The sequence below is a fragment of the Equus przewalskii genome, chromosome 17, assembly GCF_037783145.1.
Source record: "Equus przewalskii isolate Varuska chromosome 17, EquPr2, whole genome shotgun sequence".
NCBI classification, from domain to species: Eukaryota; Metazoa; Chordata; class Mammalia; order Perissodactyla; family Equidae; genus Equus; species Equus przewalskii.
In genome coordinates, this window is record NC_091847.1 from 18,906,792 (window position 1) to 18,922,925 (window position 16,134).

The 16,134-nt window shown below is 36.1% G+C and overlaps 1 protein-coding gene and 1 non-coding gene across 9 annotated transcripts in view; one reads left to right on the forward strand and one right to left on the reverse strand.

The window, feature by feature from the left end:
* ZRANB3 (zinc finger RANBP2-type containing 3) overlaps positions 1-16,134 on the reverse strand; it is a 216,319-nt gene that overhangs the window by 199,825 nt on the left and 360 nt on the right. The window lies entirely within an intron of this gene.
* On the forward strand, positions 10,226-10,328 carry LOC139076871 (U6 spliceosomal RNA). The gene has a single exon (XR_011528908.1). It is a non-coding gene; the product is annotated as a U6 spliceosomal RNA (small nuclear RNA).

Consider the following 16,134-nt stretch of genomic DNA (forward strand, 5'->3'; position numbering starts at 1 on the left):
GCCGCCTGCAGCGGAGCGCGCGAACTTAACCACTCGGCCACGGGGCCAGCCCCGAAGTATTTCAAATCAATTGAATCCACAGTGTAAACTCTGCCTGATTGGTACCTTCCTCTCTACTGGGTTTCCACAGATGTAATTTTAATTTTCTACTACATAAAAATTTCATATACAATTGGCCCTCTGTATCCATGGGTTCTGCAACCATGGATTCAACAAAACGCAGATGGAAAGGCCTACAATGGTTGCGTCTGTACTGAATATATAGACTTTTTTCCCTTGTCATTATTCCCTAAATAATAAAGTATAACACTATTTACACAGTATTGGCATTATATTAGGTATTATAAGTTATCTAGAGATGATTTAAAGTATATGAGTAGGGGTCAGCTCTGTGGCCGAGTGGTTAAGTTCGTGTGCTCTGCTGCGGCAGCCCAGGGTTCGGATCCTGGGCGCGGACATGGCACCGCTCATAAGGCCATGTTGAGGCAGCGTCCCACATCCCACAACTAGAAAGACCTGCAACTAAGATATACGACCGTGTACAGCGGGGATTTGGGGAGAGAAAGCAGAAAAACAAAAAAAAGTATATGGGAGGATATGCGTAGGTTATATGCAAATACTATTCCATTTCATATATAGGACTTGAGCATCCAGGGTTTTTGGTCTCCCTGGGGGTCCTGGAACCAATCCCCCATGGATACCAAAGGACAATGGTATCTGTAAGTTCTTGGAATTCTGCCAGAAGAATTATCGCTAAACTATAAAGCTTCTCTAATAATAACCGTTTGTATTTAGATTGCACCTTTTTATCTGTTTATATATAATCTCATTCCATCTCTAAAACAACTTTCCTTTTATTCTCAATTATTTGCAGACTTATAAAACTTTAGCTCCCCTTTAATCAACTTCTGTGTCCAATGTCTAAGGACCCTAAGAATTCAAAAAGTATTTATTAATAACAAAAAGGTACTACATGCCACGATCTGGAGAAGTAAGGACCACGTACTCACAGAGCTTACATTCTTGAGGGGGAGACTAAAAATAAACAAGATGATTACTTACAGTATAGTACAAATATTATGAAGGAACTTAAGAGGGTAACGGCCACTTTAGACAGGCTGAACCACGTTTCAAGTGCTCAATGGCCACATATGGCTAGGGGCTATCATATTGAGCTGTGCAGAGATAGAATCCTTTCATCTTCACTGGAAGTTGTATTGGACAGCACTTACTGGAGAGAGTTAAGCAGAGAAGTGATGCAATCTGACTTACAATTCAAAAACTACCAGTGGAGGACAAAGGTGTCAATAGAAATTCAAAGGATAAATGTTCCTAGAGGACTAAAGTCCACAAAACTGCCACTGCTTCAGTAGGCAACTGGATTTAGAAATGATTTATGACTCAGACCTGTCTGATTACAGCCTTCATGAACACCAATGAGTGGGCATCTCTAGTACCCTCTCAACAACAACAACAACAACAACAACAATAAAACTGAGCCAGCCCAGTGGTGCAGCGGTTAAGTTCACATGCTCCACTTCAGTGGCCCGGGGTTTGCTGGTTTGGATCCCTGGCACAGACCTACAGACCGCTTATCAAGCCATGCTGGGGCAGGCATTCCACATATTAAAAAATAGAGGAAAATGGGCACAGATGTAAGCTCGGGGCCACTGTTCCTCAGCAAAAAGAGGATGATTGGAGGCATATGTTAGCTCAGGGCTTATCTTCCTCAACAAAAACAATAAAACTGAGTAAAGAATAGAGAATGATTCAAAAAGGGGAAAGTATGAAAGCAAGAAACCCATTATCAGGCTGCAACAGACAAGGGAAGAATCATCTTTAGAAGTGGAACTGGAGAGATTTGGGAAATGTATAGGAAGTAAACAAGACTTGCTGATGGAGTACACGTGGAAAATGAGGGAAATGTGAAATCAAGACGAACATTTAGAGTGATGGGAGTTGATGCAATTTACTGATACTAAAGACTAAGGAAGAAACGGATTGAGGAGAAAAAAAAACCAATAGATCTTTCAGAAATATATAAAGTTTAAGACGGCTTTAAGATATGAAGTGGAAATGTCAAATAGGCTTCAAAATACATGAGTCTGGAACCCTAGGGAGAGAACAAGGCTGGATACAAGTATTCGGGAGCTAGTGAATCCATATCATTCTTTGAGGAAACTCAACATCTGAGATCCTTGCTATGTTTGAGCATTTCCTCATATTACAAATCTGAGTGCGAGTCAGACATCACCTCCCAAGAGAAAAGGTGAAAACAGATTCTTGCTCTCCCAGCCTGCCTTACACCTATTGGGTTTGCTAATCAGATATACTCCTACTAGACTTTAATCTAGAAAGTCAAAACTCAAAGGAGTGGGGATTAGTGAAACATTCTGGCAAGGGTAGCAGTAGCAGAAAGAGCTATATCTACTTTCTACAAGTAACAGGGGTCCAGAAGCACTTCTTGGGGTCAATGGTATAAAGGGTAACACATTTTAGCTTAGAACATTGGCAAGAAGCTAAGAAAAATATACAAAAACCATTTTACTGTCTATTATCTTTGCTTTATTCACATTGCAAAAAATTTTAACAAACACTCCAAAAAAGAAACCCTGCTAAGCTGAGGTCACATTGCAACTTCTATGATTGATTTTATAAGGACTGACTCAGGCATTCCATTTGTAAAAATAAACAATGAAACTAAAGCCATCTTAACACAAAATTTATTTTAACAGAGTCACAAATAATAAATAATTATTTAAATATGAAGATGAAAGAAGTCTAAAATAGTATGAAAATGTTTAGAAAAATTTCAACTAAACTAAAATTATGGTGTAGCTGGCTCACAATTCAAATAGATATTTGGATACATAAAGAACTTAAAAATACATAGTGGTATAATCTAATTAATACAACATGAACGTTTTAGTTAATACTCAAAGTAATTTTTAAAAAGCCCTTTCCCATTTATACTATCTTTCTAAAATCTAAAAATCATAATGTTATAATAAAAAGCATCTCATGTAGGTCAGCCATATAGGTTAATCTGCTGCAAAGCTCAGTTGTAAACAATATCACATTAATAACAGAAGACTCAGGCTTAATATTCTTTCTAAATTATTAAGAAGCTAACAGTTATGATAAACTCACATCTCTAATCATAAAGATGGTAGATGATTTAGCTCAGAGATTTAGCAAAAAAGCTTTTATTTGATATATACATACCAGTTTACTTTTAGTAAGGTTGGGGGGTTATTAAGACGGAAACAGCAGGGGGCCAGCCCTACAATACACAGCAATACACAACTTTTATTATCATGTTATTAAAATTATCAACACAACTACTATCTAGGGAAATCTAGTGAAAGCAAAATCTAGCAGAACTCATTTTCTAAGCAATTCTCTTGAAAAGCAACACTTCAGAAGAGAATGAAGGAAAGTTTTTATTTTCAATCTTTAAGATCAAGAAGGTACTTTTATAATCAATTGGGAACAAGGTACATTCAATTGGAATTTACCGATGCATTCTTAAGTAAAGAGAATTGTGCTGAGGAGAATCAGATATTGTTAAAATATACCAATAAGAGATTTATTTTGGAAATAATGAGCTAACAGCTGATCAGGGAAATTATGTACTTTGAGGAGATAGTTTTGTTATTTTTATTTTTTTAATTAAGAATTTATTGGATGGGATTTATAGAATAGATACAGACAAAGAGAGAATTAATGAACAGAAGAGACATTAAATATAAATGGACCAAAATTGCCAACAAAAAAAATATTATAATACTGGATTTAAAAATTAATATCTACATGCTGCTTTAAAAATACATATCTTAAAGAGAAAGAGTCATAAACACTGAATGTAAAAGAATGTAAAAAGACATATTATGCATACCAAGACATAGCTGGTATAACTTTATTAACATAAGACAGCATATACTGAAGGCTAAGAAACATTATTAGAAATAAAAAAGGACATTTTATAATGATAAAAGGTTTACCATACTGGAAAGATAAACAGTCTCAAAATATATAAAAATATAAGGGAAGACAGACAGAATAAAAGGAAAATTTGACAGAAACAAAGGAGAATGGCCAAATCTATAACCACAGATGGAGATTTTAATACATCTTTCTCAGGAATTGATCATACAAGTAGACTAAAGATCTATAAGGATATGGAAGAGCTGAAGAACACAATAAACAAACTTGAGCTATTTGGTGCCATGAGAAGAATATTCTTTTCAAGTTCATTCTATGAAGCCAACCTAAACTTGATCTCACAAGCACATTACAAGAAAAAAACATATACAAGACATTTTCTCATGTTCATAGGTAAACAAAATATTAGCAAATCGAATACAGCAATAAATTAAGAGGCTATGCTATCAAGACTAAAATGGACTTATTAGAGGAATGCAAGGCTGGTTCAACTTTTAAAGCTCAATCAATGACAAGTGGATCCTAAAATTCAGGTGGAAATGCAAGGGACCCAGAATAGCCAAAACAACCTTGAAAAAAACAAAGTTGGAGGATTCATACCTCCTAGTTGTAAAACTTAGCATGAAGCTACATAACCAAGACAACGTAGTACTAATATAATGATAGAAAGGTAGATCAACGGAATAGAATTAAGAGTACAGAAATAAGCCCTTATATTTATGGTCAGTTGATTTTTGACAAGGGTGCCAAAACAATTCAATAGGAAAAGAATAGTCTTTTCAAGAAATAGTGCTGGGACTAGATATCTACATATAAAGAATGAAGCTGGACCCCTAACTCATACCATATACAAAAATTAACTCAAAATGGATCAAAAACTAAAATGAAAGAGTAAAAACTACAAAACTCTTAAAGCATAAGAGAAAATCTACATGACCTTGGGCTATGCAATGGTTTCTTAGATACACTGCCAAAAATAAAAGCAACAAAAGAAAAAAATAAATTAGATTTCACCAAAATTAAAAACTTTAGTGCTGCAAATACCATCAAGAAAGTGAAGACAGAGTCAGGAAGGACGCTGGTGTTGAGGAGAATAACTATCACAGCTTTCAGCACTTTGATGGAACCTCAAATGTGTGGTCTTCTGGCCAAGTGTCTGCAATTTCATATTGTTGGAGCATTCACTGTATCCCTGGGGGTTGCAGCTTTCTGCAACTTTGCTGTGGCTAAACCAAGAAAGCAGGCATATGCAGGCTTCTACAGAAATTATGATTGCATGAAAGATTCTGAGGAGATGAGGGAGGCTGGTATCTTTCAGAGTGCAAAGTGATTTTGGAATGTAAAGAATTTCTTTGGATTGAGATCCATGGAAGTTTGTCACTCATTGACCTATATTCCTGATCTATGAAACACAAATATTTGGGCTAAAGAATAGTTTCTCTTGATAAATAAACAATTAAGAAATATGTGGGAAAAAAATGAAGACAATCCATAAAAGGGGAAAAATATTTGCAAATTATATCTGACAAGAGACTAGTATCTGGAATATATAAAGAACAATTACAAATCAACAATAAAAAGACAACCCAATTTAAAAATGGGCAAAAATCTGAATAGACATTTCTCCAAAGATATATAAATGGCCAAAAAGCATACAAAAAGAGGTTCAACATCATTAGTAATAAGGGAAGTGAAAATCAAAACTTCAATGAAATACCACTTCATACCCAGTAGGATGGCTAAAATCAAAAAGACAGATAATAGGGGCTAGCCCCATGGCCTAGTGGTTAAGTTTGGCATGCTCTGCGTCAGCAGCCCAGGTTTGGTTCCTGGGCATGGACCTACACCACTCATTGGCAGCCATGCTGTGGCACTGACCCACATATGAAATAAAGGAAGACTGGTATAGATGTTAGCTCAGCAACAATCTTCCTCAAGTAAAAAGAGGAAGATTGGCAACAGATGTTAGCTTAGGGCAAATCTTCCTCAGCAAAAAACAAACAAACAAAAACAAGTAAGAAAAAGTGTTAGTGAAAGTGTGGAGAAATTAGAACCCTCAAACATTGCTTGTGGAAATGTATAAAAGTGTAGCTGCTATGGAAAACAGTCTGGCAGTTCATCAAAATGTTAAAAGCAAATATAGGGGCCGGCTATGTACCCGAGTGGTTAAGTTCACACGCTCCGCTGCGGTGGCCCAGGGTTCGGATCCTGGGCACGGACATGGCACCACTCGTCAGGCCACATTGATGTGGCATCCCACATCCCACAACTAGAAGGACGTGCAACTAACATATACAGCTGTGTACTGGGTGGGGGGGGGGGTGGTTGGGGAGATAAAGCTGAGAAAAAAATATTGGCAACAGTTGTTAGCCCAGGTGCCAATCTTAAAAAAAAAGAAAAAGAAAAAGAAAAGCAATTATAATAAGACCTGGAAATTCTACTCCTAGGTGCATACCCAAGAGAAATGAAAACATGCATACAAACAAAAGTTTGCATCTAAATTTCACAGCAGCATAATAGTTGAAAAGTAGGAACAACTCAAATGTCCATCAACTGATGAACCAATAAAGAAAATGTGGTATATCCATACAATGGAGTATTATTTGACAATAAAAACGAATGAAATACTGATACATGCTACAACATGGAAGAACTTTGAAAACATTATGCTGACAGAAGCCTCTCACAAAGACCATACACTGTGTGATCCCATTTATATGAGGTCTAGACTAGGCAAATGCATAGAAACAAAAAGTAAATGAGTGGTGGCTCCCTAGGGCTGGCAGGGGAGGGTAGGGGGAGAATAGAGAGCAACTGCTAATGAGTACTGGTTTTCTATTTAGAGTGAAGAAAATGTGCTAAAATTAGATTGTGATGATGGTTCCACAACTCTGTGAACATATTAAAACCCACAAATTTGTAAAATGAGTGAATTTTCTGGTACGTGAATTAAATCTCAATCAAGCTCCTAAAAAATGTATTGTGAAAAAAAACTCAACCAGTGTAATTCTCAACAATAAGAAAGCAAAGAAGAAACTTTGTATGGTCGTCTCAGTTGGGGCGGGGGGGCATCTGATAAAATTAAAAATCCATTCAGAGCAAAAGCTCCCTGACACAGGAAAAACAGGAGAGAATTTCCTTAATGTGATGAAAGATTTTTACCAAAAACCTTCAGCAAACATCATACTTAAGGTAAAATGGTGAAAGCTTTCCCTGCAAGATCAGAAAACACAAACATGCCTACTATGTCCAATTTTATTTAACTGTGGAATCAGATCAACTGAATAAGGCAAAAGGAAAAGGAGAAAGCAAGAAAAGAAAAAAAAATAAAATTTTAGTTAAATGACACAACAGGATTGTGTACACAGAATAAAAATAATCTACAGATAACTAGTAGATTTATAAGTTAATTTAGTAAGGTTGATGAACACATGATCAATATACATAATCGTGTTCCTCTTATATAGGCAAAACTCAGAAAATAAAATTTTAAAATTGATACCATTCTCAAGAGTATCAAAAAAAATTCAAATTTCAGAAATCTAATAAAAAGATGTACAAGACTTGTATATAGAAAACCATGAAAGAGTTTTGAAAAAAATTAAAGAAGATCTAAAACAAAGAAGTGGTAACCGTGTGAAGAGACTGGAAGTGATTACAATATAAACAGACTCTGGAGATGATGTCACGTGAAGGTGAAACAATGTGAACACCAGAAAAATAGGCCCAGTTCTTAGTTCTGAAGGTGGAGAAAGAACTGATATTTCTGGAGGGCCTATCATATAACAGTGTCTATTACATGTTAAGAACATGGACATATGCTATCTCATTTAATCCTCCTAAAAACCCTATGAAACAAGCACTGTATTCTTGTTCACTAATGAGGAAACTATGACACAGTGGGCTGAGAAAGCCAGGATTCAGTTGCAAGTCTGTATTGCTACAAAGCCTAAAAAGAAGTAAAGCTTCATCCAAAGATTTAAAACACAAACAAAAATCAAACAAATCCTGGCTTGACGTATGTTCCTAGGAAGATGGACTATACACACAGTCACTCGGAAAAACAGTTTGACAATTTCTTAAATAACTAAATATGCAACTACCATATGACCCAGAAATTGTACTCCTGGGCATTTATCCTAGAGAAATAAAAACTTACGTCCACACAAAAACTTATACATGAATGTTTACAGTAGTTTTATTCATAATAGCCAAAAACTGGAAACAACCCAGATACTTTCCAACGGTTGAATGGTTAAACAAACTGTGGTACATCCATATCATGGCATACTACTTAATAACAAAAAGGCACAAGTGAAACACACAACAATCTTGATGAATCTCCAGAGAATTATGCTGAGTGAAAAAAGTCAATTTCAAAAGGTTACACATTGCTTGATTCCATTTATATAACATTCACAAAATGACACAATTATAGAAATGGAGAAGAGATTAGTATTGCCAGGGGTTAAGGAAGGGAAGGATAGAAGTTGTGGCTATAAAGAAGCTACATGAGGGATCCCTGTGAGATGGAAATATTCTCTATCTTGATTGTGTCAATATCCTGGTTGTAATGTTGTACTATAGTTTTACAGGAGGGTAAAGAGTACACTATTTGCACTATTTCTCACAATGGCATATGAATTTACAATGATCTCAAAATGGTAATTTAAAAATACTTTAAATATTAATTTTAAAAAAGTGAAAAAACACAAAATCTGGCTTAACAAATACCAATGAATCTGAAAGATTGGGATAATGAAATCCAAAAAGATAAAGCTCCAATATAGTGTAGCTAGAGGCAGCCGTAAGACATATATCTGGGTCTTCGCTCCCTTTTCAACACAGGAATGCTCACAGGGCTAAATCTCAGTGAAAATATCTATTTTAAATAGTCAAAATATTTGCTCTGTAAAGAATTACAGTTAAAAAATAATCATCTAATGAATTCCATATCTGAATTTCATTCTTTCACTCATTCAACAAAAATATATTTGGTTGTTTACATGGAGCAGACATCACTCTAGGCTCTGGATATGTAATAATAAAGAAAGAGACGCAGTTTTGAAGAAATACTATAAAGAAAGTACTAGGTGTTAAGAGAGCATAGAGGAGGGACTCAGTTTTCGGATTTGGGGGGTTGGAAGGCTTCCTAAGAGATCTGAAGAAAAAATAGACAATAACCAGATGAGAAGTGTATATAAAGGCCCTGAATTGGAAGTAAAAGGAAAAGAGCAAGAAAGAATTCTCAGTCTTCATCCTAGTGGACCTATCAGTAACTCATTCACTCCTCACTGAATCACTTTATTCACTTAGATTCTAGAATAGCACATCCTCATGGTTTTTATCTTACGTCACTGGTCATTCCTTCTCAGTCTAAACTTCTGTTGGTTCTTCCTCATCTCCCTATCCTCTTAAGGTTAGAGTGTACCAGGGCTCAGTTCTTAGCATCCTTTGCTCTATCCTTTAGAGATCACATTAGTCTCATGGCTTTAAATATTACCTCTATGCTAAAGATGCCCACGTTTATATATGGAGATCAGACCTGTCATGAACTTCAGATTTGTATATCTAACCAGACATCTCTACGTAGCAGTCTAATGCCCATCTCAAACTTAACATGACCAACACTTAACTCTAGCTCTTTCTCTCAAACCGTATTCCATTCAGTCATCCCCGTCTCATCCTTACAGTTGCTCATACCAATTCCTTGACACCTCTGTCTCATTGCACACATCCAATCCATCAGCAATTCCTGTTGGTTCTACTTTGAAAATATACCCAGAATCCCACCATTTCCCAGCACTTCCAAATCTGCTCTCCAGATGTGAGCCTCTGTCATCTCTAGTCTGAATTGCTGCAAGCATCTGATACCCCAGCTTCTGCTTCTTTCTCTACATTCTCCTCTCAATACAGCAGTCAGAGAGAGACTTTGAAAAAGGAAGTCTGATCATATCAGTTCTCAGAACTCCTCAGCGGCTCCCTATTCTACTCAGATAAAAGCTCTGTCAGTGGTTTATAAGCCCTTCTGCAATCTGTCCCTTTCCTCCTTACTTTGTCCTCTTACGTCTCCACCTCCCTTTTTCCTCTCTGTAACACTGAGGTCTTTACACGTTCCTGCTTTGGACTTTGCACTAGCTGGTCCAAATGCCCATACCACTCCTCCTCCAGATATGCACATGGTTACTTCCCTTGTTTCCTTCAAGAGTCTTTTCTGAAATGTCAATTTCTCAATGAAAACTTAACTTGACTACCTTATTTAAAATTGCAACTTTCCTGCTTGCTTCAGCAGCACATATACTAAAATTGGAATGATACAGAGACAATTAGCATGGCTCCTGCACAAGGATGGGACACAAATTCACGAAGTGTTACATATTTTTGAGAGAGAGAATTTTAAAGTAAATGTGGCGAAATGTTAACAACATGTGATCTGGGTCAAGGGCACATGGGAGCTCTTTCCACTATTCTTGTGACTTTCTGTAAGTCTTATATTAATTCAGAATAAAAGTTAAAAATTTTAAAAACAAAAAAATTGCAACTCCCTATTATCTCTTCCATGCACTACTTTTTCCTTCTTGATAGTACTTATCACCTTGTATAACACTATAATTTAGTTATTATGGTTTTTGTTTATTGTCTGTCTTGCCCCCACTAGGGTGTAAGCTCCATAAGGGCAGAGTGTCTGTTTTGTTTCCTGGTGTATTCCATGCACCTAGAGCAGTGCCTGGCACTAAGCACTCAATATTATTTGTTATATTAAAGCTTCTAAGGACAGGGAGACCATGATTAGAAAATCTAGACGTAAAATAGTTCATAGAGATGAGAAAGTATAAGGTGGGACCATAGGAGTGCATGGCTCAACTAGCGTGGAAATAAAGTTCACAGGAGACACACAATCCAAGAACTCAGAAACTAGCATGTTGTGCCAGCTGGGCTATACATTCAAACGCAGAAGTCACTCTAGATAGATAGAAAGACAGTAAGCTAAGTTCAAGTTACAGCAGGGAAAATGGGGATAGTTTGCAGTGATTAAGATTAGAGGGAGATAGTTTATTAAACATGGAGCAGGGCTTGATATTAGGGTATTAGAATACCCTAAAAAGTTCTAAGATAGAAAAGAGGCCTACATATGGAAAATTCTTCCTAATACATAGTATCAAGCAAATCTTCTGTTCAATTTAAAAACAAATTCAGTTAATCTAGATAACGAAATTTTATAAATTCATCCTAGTCAAAAATTGTCAGTGGAAACAGTTCTAATTACCATGGCCATTTGACTACATAGGAACAACCAGTAAATGTTGTGAAAATGAAATACCTGAAACAAATCTTGGGTGAGCTATGATAAAAGAGTTGATTACTCCTCCTCTCATCCACTGATAATAGGAGACAGGTGGACAGAGGTAAAGGGAGAGGACTAGAAGCTAAGAACCTCAGTAAATGCATTTCCCCAGTTAAGTAAGTACGGAAGTAACCACCTGATAATGTAAGTAGTTTCAAGCTCCTTCTTGGAAATACAAATTTGGCTTGAATAAACGGCCAGTTCCTGCAAGTGGTGAATGTGGAGGTCTATCAGACTCCTCTGCTTTAAAGTACATGGATTCCAGAAACCACAGACTCACCCAAAAAAAAAAGAAAGCCAGTTTGTGATTATGAGTTTGAAAAGGGAGTCAATGAAGATGTCCACTATCTACTCAAACATTTTCAAAGTGATTATACACCAAGTCATACAGTACTCAATTATAGAAACTCTTCAGATTTCATCAGGACTTGGGATGTACCTATTTCATACTTTAACACACTCCATGCTTACATAACAGTGTACATTCTATTTATATGTTTATATCTGATATAGCTATATTTCTAAATTGTCAGTAAGCTATAAACTAAATTTAATAAATTGAAATCACATTTTTGTCAGTAAAATTGAATATTCTAAAATGATAAAAGATCAATTTCAATAAATTATAGAATTATATAATATTTTTTAAATCACTTATGGGGCTTAAAAACTGCCATATCTAATATCTAAGTACTTTAAAATCAAGGACACTAGAATCTTTTATTCTACAGGGAACTGTTTTCAGAATAATGATAAAATAACTCCCACTGATTGAGTGACCTCTTTCTGTGAGGTACTACACCAGGAAATTTTAGAAAATCTCCTGTCAGTCTCACTACAACTCACAAAGATAAATAATATTATCCTCATGTTAAGGAAAAGAAAATTAAGGTTCAGAGATGTTAAATAATTTATCACCAGTTAGCAACAGGTGCTATTAAGCCTGGAATTCAGATTGGTCTAATTTATAAGTCTGAATTTTTGCCATTATGCAACACACTGCCTCTTAAAATCACGCATTCAACAAATACTTATTGAGTGCCTATTATGCACCAGGCATTGCAGAGGTACCAAGTACACAAAGATGAATTTGTGCCATTGCAGCCTCACCTCCCAGCCCAATCTAGGACAGAAATAAGACATTAAACAAATAACTGCAAGATGATGCAATGAACGCTATGAAAGAAGTAGAGGTAAGAATACCATATATAAGTGGGAATGTTGACTCTGTAAGGTAGCAAGCAATCAAAGGCTTCACTTAGGAGAAAAAATGCTTGGTATATAGTAGAACTTACATAAATATTTGATTTAACTTTTAAGTTGAAACTTGAAGGAAGAATGGAGTTTGCAGATAGAGAATCAAGATAATGACATTGTACAGAAAGAGAAGGCATATTTGCAAGAACACAAGTTTCAGAAAATCCTAAGCAGTTTAGTATAGCTAAGAAATATGATACTTGTGACAAATGATAAAGAAGTAAAAACAGGTCAGGCCACAGAGGTTCTCACATGTCATGCTAAGAGAGCTTGGACTTCATTCTGTAAGAAATTGAGAGCCTTATTAGGCTGCTATTTTACAAAGATTACCCTGCCAAATTTGGAAGAAGAGATGTGGAAGCCGGGACAATCTTTTAAAAAGCTACCACAAATACTCCAGGTAATACAATTTATAATCTCTTAGCTTCAGACTCCTATAATCTAATTACCCAGCTGACATTTTGGATATCTCATAGATGTTTCTAGCCTAAATGTCCAAAACCAAAATCTTGATTTCTCCACCAAACCTGTTAGTTCCCTGCCCAATCCTTCAGGAATAGTACAACCATGCAAGTTACTCAAACCAGCAACCTAGGTTCATTCTTGATTTCTCCCAGTAAAAAATTTAAGCTAAAAACAGCATTAAAAAGTTAAAAAGACAAATTTCAAAATGGGAGTAAAGGCTTGCAAACCATGTGGCAAAGAGCTAATAACCTAAGCAATAATTTCTTTAAAATTACTAAGAAACAATAATAGATAACAATAGGCAACTGGAAAGAGATTAAACAACAATGGACAATATACATACAAAAGATGCTCAACATCAACAGAATTCAATTAGATGCAAACTAAATTAATGAGGGATCAGTTTTTACAGTCAGATTAGATAGATTAAAAGATGGGAAATGGGAGCTCTCAAACACTGTTAGTGGGAAAGAAAATGGGTACAACCTTTCTGAAAGGCAGTTTAGGAATTACAAAGTATTTGTGGCTAAATAATTCTATTTCTAAAAAGTTAGGTTCAACGGATAATCAGGCAAGCATACAAAGACAGTGTGCATGACAGCATTGTTTTTAAAAGTTAATAACTGATCCAGCAATCTCATTTCTGGGTATATATCCAAAAGAAATGAAAACAGGATCTTGAAGTGATATTTGCACACCCATGTCCATTGCAGCACTATTCACAACAGCCAAGAGGTGAAAACAACCTAAAGGTCCATCAATGAAAGAAGGGATAAATAAAATGTGGTACATACATACTATGGAATATTGTTCAGCCTTAAAAAAGAAGGAAATCTTGTCATATGCTACAATACGGACGAAACTTGAGGATATTATGCTAAGTAAAATAAGCCAGTCACAGAAGAGCAAATACTGCTTGATTCCACTTATATGACATCTCTAAAGTAGCCAAACTCTTAGAAACATAAAGCAGAATGGTGGTTGTCAGGGGCTGTGGGAAGGGGAAAAGGGAGTTGTCAATGAGTACAGTTTCAGTTTTGCAATATAAAAAAGTTCCAGAGATTTGTTGCATGACAAGGTGCATATACTTACTACCAGGGTACACTTAAAAATCGTTAAGATGATAAATTCTGGTTTTTACCACAATTAAAAAAAAAGTTAATTGAAAAATAATGTAAATATCCATCAGCTAGGAATTGGTTATTTTAGAGATATACAATGAAATACCAGATAGCCATCAAAAACAATAATACTGACATTCATTCGGTCATATACACAGCCTATTGTTGAGTTAAAAAAAGTTTACTAAAGAGTAAAGTTGTATGATAGCATTCATACATACTCTGTACCTATAAGAGAGAGGTATCTGCAAGGATATTCACCAAAATTTAAAGGTGGTATTTCTGGGTAACAGAATTAGAGATGACCTTTACTTTTTTAAATATATATATCTTCCTGCGTGTTTAAATACAATGAGTACGTACTATGTCCACAAAGGATGGCTCAAAGGAAAAAGTGACTGCCATCATTCATTCTAGAATTCTGGGATAGAATTTTACGTTTCTCTCTGCTATGTGTCTGGCACATACTGGGGAACTAATAAATTTTTAAGAGGCAGGATGAGCAGTGGTTAAGAGCTCAGGAATCAGGCACACCTGAATATGAATCTCATTTCCAAAATTTACTGATCAGGGCCTTAACGTCTTATTTAACTTCACTGAGCTCCAATTTCTTCAACCATAAAAGGTCAGGTCACAATACTTGCAGACTGTTGCAGGGAAAATAAACACACTTAAAACACTTCACATTATTCCTGGCTCAGGGGAAAGACTCAATAAAATGATGGCCATCAGTACTATTCATTGACTTGATTTACACTGGAAGAGCTTATGACCAAAAAAGCCAACCATCTACAGAAGACTGTACCACTAAATTATACTGAGGATCCAAACTGCATTAAAAAGTAAGACACAGCACTTTGCCTGGTGAACCCACGACACTGTTTGGCTGAAAGGTATGGTTATATTGCTGTATTTAGGATTACAGTATAAAATTCATCATCTAGTTGATGCATAAACACCATTCATGAGTGTTGGACACAGACTTATTAGTGCTTCAGTAAAAAAAATAAAAATAAAAAAAGAGAAAATATGCTTATTTTAATCCACAGGTAGAATGGAAAGAGGAGTCCAAATAAACGCACAAAACATGACTAATGAAGACGACCTAAAGAGAGATTAAAAGAACGTACAACATTACCATTAATTCGATTTAGCCTGTCTTCCTTCACTACCTTCGGACAAAGAGTCTGTCTTTTTTGGCAGTGCTCCAACCCCAAAGTCTAGTAGAGTACCTAATACAGTGTAAGTGCTCGATAAATATTTACAAGCTGATTTCTAAGAAAAGTCTCAGTGAAACCACGGGGAAAACTGAGTTAGAATTTATCTGAGAAAATCTCAGTCAAAATCGGGGAAAGAGTTTAAGAATGAAAGTCATCATGCTTGAGGAAGGCCTTTCCTGATAATTCCTTCTGCATCTCCTTTACTCAAGGAATTTCCCAAGGTACCTCAGAGGGAACGTCCAACAGCATATATACAGTCAATTTTGCATCCCAATGAGGCATAAACTACGGCCTAATGGCTAAGCTTATTAGGCTATGAGCTCCCAAGTCTTTATAATGATGTCTTTATTTATCAGTGTATTATAGTTGGCATCCTGTCGGTTTGATCTACGCTTTACTCAGAACAAGAATGGTAATGGGATCACTCTTCAGTATCAATTCTGAGCTTTCCTCCTTCCGGAGCTTTCCTCCTTCAAAGCAGCCTTTAGAACTGTTTGTAAGAGTGGGAGGAGTTAGGCCCAAACTTCTGAGCCCGTTCTTTTTAGTTAACCTGACGACGTGAAGCCATGCTGCAGGCACAGCGGGTAAAGGCATTACAGGCACCCTCCATAAATGTATGGGTGCAATCAAAGAGTGAGCAACTCAAAAGACAAGAAAAACGGGACTCTGGGACTGCAGTCTAGGGGGCGGAGAAGGGCGTTACGGACTTGAAAAGTACCCCATCCCATGTCCCTCACTCTTGCTTAAAATGCAATTAAATTCCGTTCAAGTTCCTATCTCT